The sequence below is a fragment of the Rhinopithecus bieti genome, unplaced genomic scaffold (genome assembly GCF_001698545.2).
Source record: "Rhinopithecus bieti isolate Rb0 unplaced genomic scaffold, ASM169854v2 scaffold_4709, whole genome shotgun sequence".
NCBI lineage: Eukaryota > Metazoa > Chordata > Mammalia > Primates > Cercopithecidae > Rhinopithecus > Rhinopithecus bieti.
In genome coordinates, this window is record NW_016805139.1 from 228,178 (window position 1) to 234,803 (window position 6,626).

Below are 6,626 nucleotides of genomic sequence, written 5' to 3' on the forward strand. Positions count from 1 at the left end.
CCTTTCATAAAAATGTGTGAGCAACATAAAATGCCAAAATGAAAACTGTACATCTAATACTTACAGTAAGTTTTTGTCAAAGCTTGAAGATAGTAACAGTTCAAACATTATTTGGTCACAATGACTTACTGAAAAATCTAATGTAATATGGTCCAAAAGTATAAACCTTTATTTGGTCATCTTTATGAAAAACAACAACAACAACAACACAGAATTTAAACAAATAAAGGAGAGGATGAGGTCCATCAATTTTCAAATATTTTTCATTTTAATTCACACCAGATAATAGTGTCATGTATGACACACTCCCACATGTACCAGGTGCAACTTCATCTTTTCCTCTGTCAAGAAAGATAATGGGATGCAAGGGTATAAGAACAGTATAATCATTAGGTGAATCTTAACTTCATTCTGACTTAATTTTTAACATAAGTAATTCGTCAACTTTAAGATTTTCCCAATGTTGAAAAATAAATAGTAACATATTGTAGAAGAACTCTGCCTTTTGCTGTGGTTAGAAAGACTCGGATAGAATTAGTTTTTTGGTCTGTCAGAGAAAGCCAAGACCAGTATCCTAAGGCTTTTTGACACATAAGCCCATTCTGGTCACTACTGCCTCAATAGCTTGCTATCTCTGCCATCTCTTCACCAGAGTAGATCCTACCTGATGTCTGCCTCAGCATCTGGAGACGGGGTGGCTCTGACCGCTACAGCAAGAGCTCCTCCTGCTTAAGGAACCACAGGGAGGCTGGGAAGGCTTGCTGGTCTTGTGCCTCAGCAAGGCAAGAACTCATGGACTGAAAAAAATTTTATGAAAGGAAAAGGGTTCAAAGAATGGGGCAGCCAAAAAGAGTGCAAACTGCTGCTACAGAACATGTATAGAATTAAAATCAAAAATAAGACTTTTAACTTTACAGTAGAGAATCCTGACCCACACATCAGCCAGGCAATGAAGGCTAATGTAGCCAGTGATAAGCTAGTCATATTATATATTGTGTACTCCCCAGGAACATGTGATGAGCATGGAAACTTCATTTCTGTGGTCACTCTTCACAAAACTCACAATCCAGCATCAGACAAACCCAAATCGAGGGCCGAAATATCTAAACAGCACTGCAACCATCAAGGTCATCGAAGACAAGCAAAGACAGAACTGTCATGGGGGAGAGAAGGTCAACGGGACATGATGACTAAATATGATGTAGTGTCCTGAATAGTATCCTGGAACAAAAAAAGACATTAGGGAAAAACTAGTGAAATCTGAATAAAATGTGGAGTTTAGTTCGCAGTAATATACTGACATTGGCTCTTTGGTTGTGTCAGATGTACCACAGAAATGTAATGTCTTAACTATAGGATAAACTGCCTGAGTAAAGAGTATATGAAAATCTCTGTATGAGTCTTCCAAATTTTCTGTAAATATAAAACTAAATTCTAAAACAAAATATATTTTAAAATAACGCTTTTGCCCCAGCTGGAGAGTGTGTGCACACTGGTATGAAAATACCCTCCAGTTTTCCCCTTACTTTTGTATAAAACAATAATGACTGGTATAGTTCTTTGAAATAGCAGTCTTACTGATTTTTAAAATTTTATATTGAATGTCATTGTCATTTGTGGCTTTCATTTTAACCAATATTTATTGAAATTATTTAAGGTTTATAATATTCTATTTCTACTGCCTTTCACAAAAAATTACAACCAACTATAATTAATGATTTTCTTAGAAATCAGATCTGGAAAACATTCCTTGCTGAGGTTATAATATGATCTAGATAGCAGGAGTTGAAAGTTACATATTTTGATAGAGGCTGGGGCTGGGAATGTTATTGTCCCTATTAAAAGGCAGGATTAAATGGGCCTTTAGTATGCAATTATAAAGATTAAAGAGTTTAATCAGTTATTCTCATTGAATGAAAGGCATCTCTTTGCCATATGGAGGTGAACTGTGGAGGATTTGCCCAAATAATTTAATAAACCACTATAAAGTTTGTTCTGAACATTTCTGATAAATATGAGTTATAAAACTTGTGTTTCATCAAAATGTTAGGTTCAAGCCCTTCATTAAAGTCAAATTTATACTCAACAACATACCTGTGTGTCTGAATTCTTAGCCACCTAGGGGTAACCTTATTTTAAGATGTTATTTAAATCCTGTTGGATGCTGACTCCATCATAATTTCAAAAGAGAAAGAATTGTAAGACTTTTGGGCAGGATATGAGCTTCCTGAGAAGGTTTTTAGCCACCCTGTGTTCATAGGCATGCAGTAAACACTGTGTCTGCCCAGAATGTTATAGTACCTCTCTGCCAAAATTCAAAGGCTAATTCTGACGTTTATAATATATAAAAAGGCTTTTAGTTATAACAACCTTCATGATACAAGGGTGTTCTTTTAAAGACTCTCATCAAAGGCACTTTTACATAAAAATTATTAAAAGAAGCAAAATGATGTTTTATGGTAACATACACTTATGTGACATTGTAGGAGATACATTTTTATATATTAATGATGAAAATAATCTTTAGGAAATGTACTTTTAAGAACTATATTGATGAGTAATTTGATTTATCCAAAGTAGGTCTCTGACAATTTTCTTCCTAGTGAAAGCTACTGAATGACTTGTCTGAAAGCAGCATCAAGATTCTTGAAGACCATGTTGCTACCTTATAAATGGACCCAACCATAGAGGATAGAGAACTCTAGACCAGAACTTGATGAACAAGGTTTAGCACAAAAATTTTCAATGTTAAAATTGCTGATTAATACATGCTAGCCTACTCTACATAGCTAATATGCCAACTGTTTCTGCATTTTCATAGAATTTGTCAAATTATTGACCACAGATTGATGATTACTTTATTATATCTGTTATCTTTATCTCCATTGGTAACATTTTACCCCATCATTTAAGTAAGTAGGATATCTTCTCTGCACTACTTGCCATACTCATAGGTGAACTACACATATAGAGGGTCATACATAATTAGCCCAGAGGACTATTTAAAAAGTAATGTGCTTTTAAACATTTTGTACATACAATCACTCAAGTTCTGACTGGTGACTGCAGAAATAAGCAAGCCAAAATGGATATTGCCTATCTGCCTACAATAGGATAAAATCTTCCTATTAAAGGGGCTTGGTTCTGATTATCTTTGCGTCTCCAAAATCATTCAAAGCAATGCCTTACACTATTAAAAAACGAATGGGTATGTGTTAATAAATAAATAATCGAGAAATTGTTATAGTTTCAAAATGTAGATTATCTATTTTATATGTATTTCATCAGAGCTGTGCTCACTTTTTTAGCCAGGATTGATTCTGCACACAGGCATATGATGATCAACTGTGCAGCACAATGTAGGGTGGAAATGTTCAATAGAAAACAGAAGTTCAAGAATCTAGTTCTTTCCTATTGATTCAGCAGCAAATATTAAATTTCCATGTCTATACTTTTACTTTTTAGACTTTTGGCTCCATAGAAATAAAACAGTGACTTACTTCCTGAGTGAATGTGACAGACATTCAATTAGTTTTTGGTCGAGACATGATGATAATGGGCAAGAAATAGTCTGAGAGTGATTGGCTTGAAGGGCCATATCATTTAGGATTTTTAGCAAGGGCTAAAAAGCAGAAGAGTAATACATACTCCTTGGGGACTATAAAGAGGTAATGAGGTCTCTCAGAAGAAAAATTCCTGAATTCACAATTCTAAAGTTGATTATAGGAGTGATTTTATGGCAAATATAAACATGATTCTTAGCAGGACCCTTATGCTTTGCTTTCATAAAAATTTTATAGCTATAATTTGTCTTAGAGAAGTTGTCAATCTTCTATTTTAGCTTCTACCCTACATTTCATTTCCCTCCCCACCATCAACAAAAAGCTGTAAACATACTGATAGGTTTACCTATCAAAATTGTTATAGTCATTATTTTATTGTTTTTGGTGTCAGTGGCTGTGGGTTAACTGCTGTCACTCCACTGAATGTCTTTCCATTCCAGAGCTCAAGCTAAAGGGACAGTTCCTATGTGGAAACAGAAAAGAGTAAGAGAATTATTGTAAGTTTAGATGTTTCTTAAAACTTGTGCTTAGACCTTGTGTATGTCATACCTGTTTATGTTTCATGGTCATAAAAAGAGGAAGATTAAGTGGCCTGGACTCTTAACTGTTTTCTCACTCCCTTGCAACCTCCAACTCCAGTTTTAATGATATAATCTCTTGTCATATTTGATGGCTAATTTTAGTTGTCAACTTTACTGAATTAAGGGGTACCCAGAGAGCTGGTAAAGCATTATTTCTGAGTGTGTCTGTGAAAGGGTTTCTGGAGGAGACTGGCATTTGAATCAGTAGACTGAGTAAGGAAGAGCTACCCTCAATATGAGTGGGCACTATTCAATTGCTTAGGGCCCAGATAAAACAAACAAACAAACAAAAAAACAAAAGAAAGGCAAATCATATCTCTTCTGGAGCTAGGGCACTCTTCTTCTCTTGCTCTGGGACCTCAGAACTTAAGGCGTTCCAGCCTTTGGACTCTAGAATGTACACCAGCTGCCCACTGGTTTCTCAGGGCTTCAGCCACAGACTGATAGTTACACTGCTTGTTCCCCTCATTGTAAGGCTTTTGGACTTGGACTAAGTCATACAACTGGTTTCCTTGGTTCTCTACCTTGCAGATGATCTATCTTGGGACTTCTTAACCTCCATGACCCCATGAGACAATTCTCCTAATAAATCCTATCTATCTATCTATCTATCTATCTATCTATCTATCTATCTATCTATATCTATCTATTATCTACCTACCTACCTACCTGCATGCCTACCTACCTGTATTAGTCAGGGTTTTCTAGAGGGACAGAACTAATAGGATAGATGTATATATGAAAGGGAGTTTATTAAGGAGTATTTACTTGATCACAAGGTAAAGTCCCACAGTAGGCTATATGCAAGCTAAGGAGAAAGGAAGCCAGTCCAAATCCCAAAACATCAAAAGTAGGGAAGTCAACAGTGTAGCCCTCATTCTATGGGCAGAGGCCCAAGAGCCCCTGACAAACAACTGGGGTAGGTCCAAGAATCCAAAAGCTGAAGAACTTGGAGTCTGACGTTCAAGGGCAGGCAGCATCCGGCACAGGACAAAGATGGAGACAAGAAGATTCAGCAGGTCTAATCTTTCCACGTTCCTCTGCCTGCTTTTCTCCAAGCTGTGCTGGAAGTTGGTTAGATGGTGCTTACTGCCCACCCACATTGAGGGTGGGTCTGCCTCTCCCAGTCAACTGACTCAAATGTTACAGACACCCTTGCAGACACATTCAGACACTAAAATGTTAATCTCTTTTGGCAACACCCTTGCATCCTTCAATCCAATCAAGTTGACACTCAATATTAACCATCACAAATCTACCCCCATCAACTTGAACCCATACACATGTCCTGAAGTCAGACATAATCTTCAAATAAAGACAATAATAAGGTCATAATTATGCCTAACAAAATATCGCTATCTTTCATATGACCAGAAACGCGCCAATCCCCAACCCAAATGCTACTACATAAAGTTAACAACATTTAAATGTTGATATAAAGTCAATAAATCATATGTCACATGATAAAAAAAGAAAAATGAAGATATTTTCTTAGTATGAGTGTATACATGCACAAACATGTTCTTAACAAAAGGAGGAGGAAATACTCATGACAATCAAAATCCTCATTTCTGCAACTGCTCACGTGGTTGTAGCTGGTATTCATGACTACCTTCTTCTACTACCCATTCTGTATTCCCTTTGCTTTCAACAAGCATCTCAGCAAGTCATGGGTTTTTACCTGGTGAAATGACCCAAACCTTCATTTCTGAAGGGTCTGGGCCATTTGTAGTCCTGCCTGAATTGGGCTGTTGTAGTTTCATATTGACCTTAATCATAAGGACATGGTTACACTAAGAGATGCCCTAAGGGATCTCCTGTATTCCATGCATAGTCTTCCTTACCTCCATTGTGGAGTAGTAGACGGATTTCATCTTGATATTCCAGGTGATCACCCCAGCCAACACTGTAACTCCCTTTTTAGCCTCTTGACCTACAGGTAGGAGAAGCCCAAAGTGGCCAGGTAACATTCTTAACTTCCAGTTTAATGGAGTCATTGTTGTGTCTCCTGGTGGCACCAATCCTCCCTCTGGAATTGAGACCTCAAGGCCAGCAGAACAGGAAGCAACAATTTTGCTAGTGGGTCACTAGTGGTGATGGTGAGTGGTGCCACTTCAACTTTCACCCCTTGATTCCTGGACCTGTGAATCCTGGCTATGGGAGAAACACTGCCATCTATTGGAAGCTGATTCAGAGCACACATAGCCATCTGAAGAACTTTGTCCCAGCCCTGCAAAGTGTTTGTCACCTAGTTGGCATTGTGACTTCAAAAGGCCATTCCACTGTTCTATTAGTCCAGCTGCTTCAAGATGATGGGGAACATTGTAAAACCAGTGAATTCCATGAGCATGAGCCCACTCCCATATTTCTTTGGCTGTAAAGTGAGTGCCTTGGTCAGAGTCAATGATATGTAGAATATCATGTGTGATGGTTAATACTGAGTGTCAACTTCATTGGATTAAAGGATACAAAGTATTGATCC

General features: G+C 37.4%; 1 long non-coding RNA gene across 1 annotated transcript; it reads right to left on the reverse strand.

The window, feature by feature from the left end:
* Positions 1-266: 266 nt before the first annotated feature.
* On the reverse strand, positions 267-6,342 carry LOC108529183 (uncharacterized). Its single transcript, XR_001885428.1, has 3 exons — positions 5,989-6,342; positions 665-797; positions 267-341 (listed from the first exon to the last, which is right to left on the reverse strand). It is a non-coding gene; the product is annotated as an uncharacterized LOC108529183 (long non-coding RNA).
* Between the last annotated feature and the right edge of the window lie 284 nt (positions 6,343-6,626).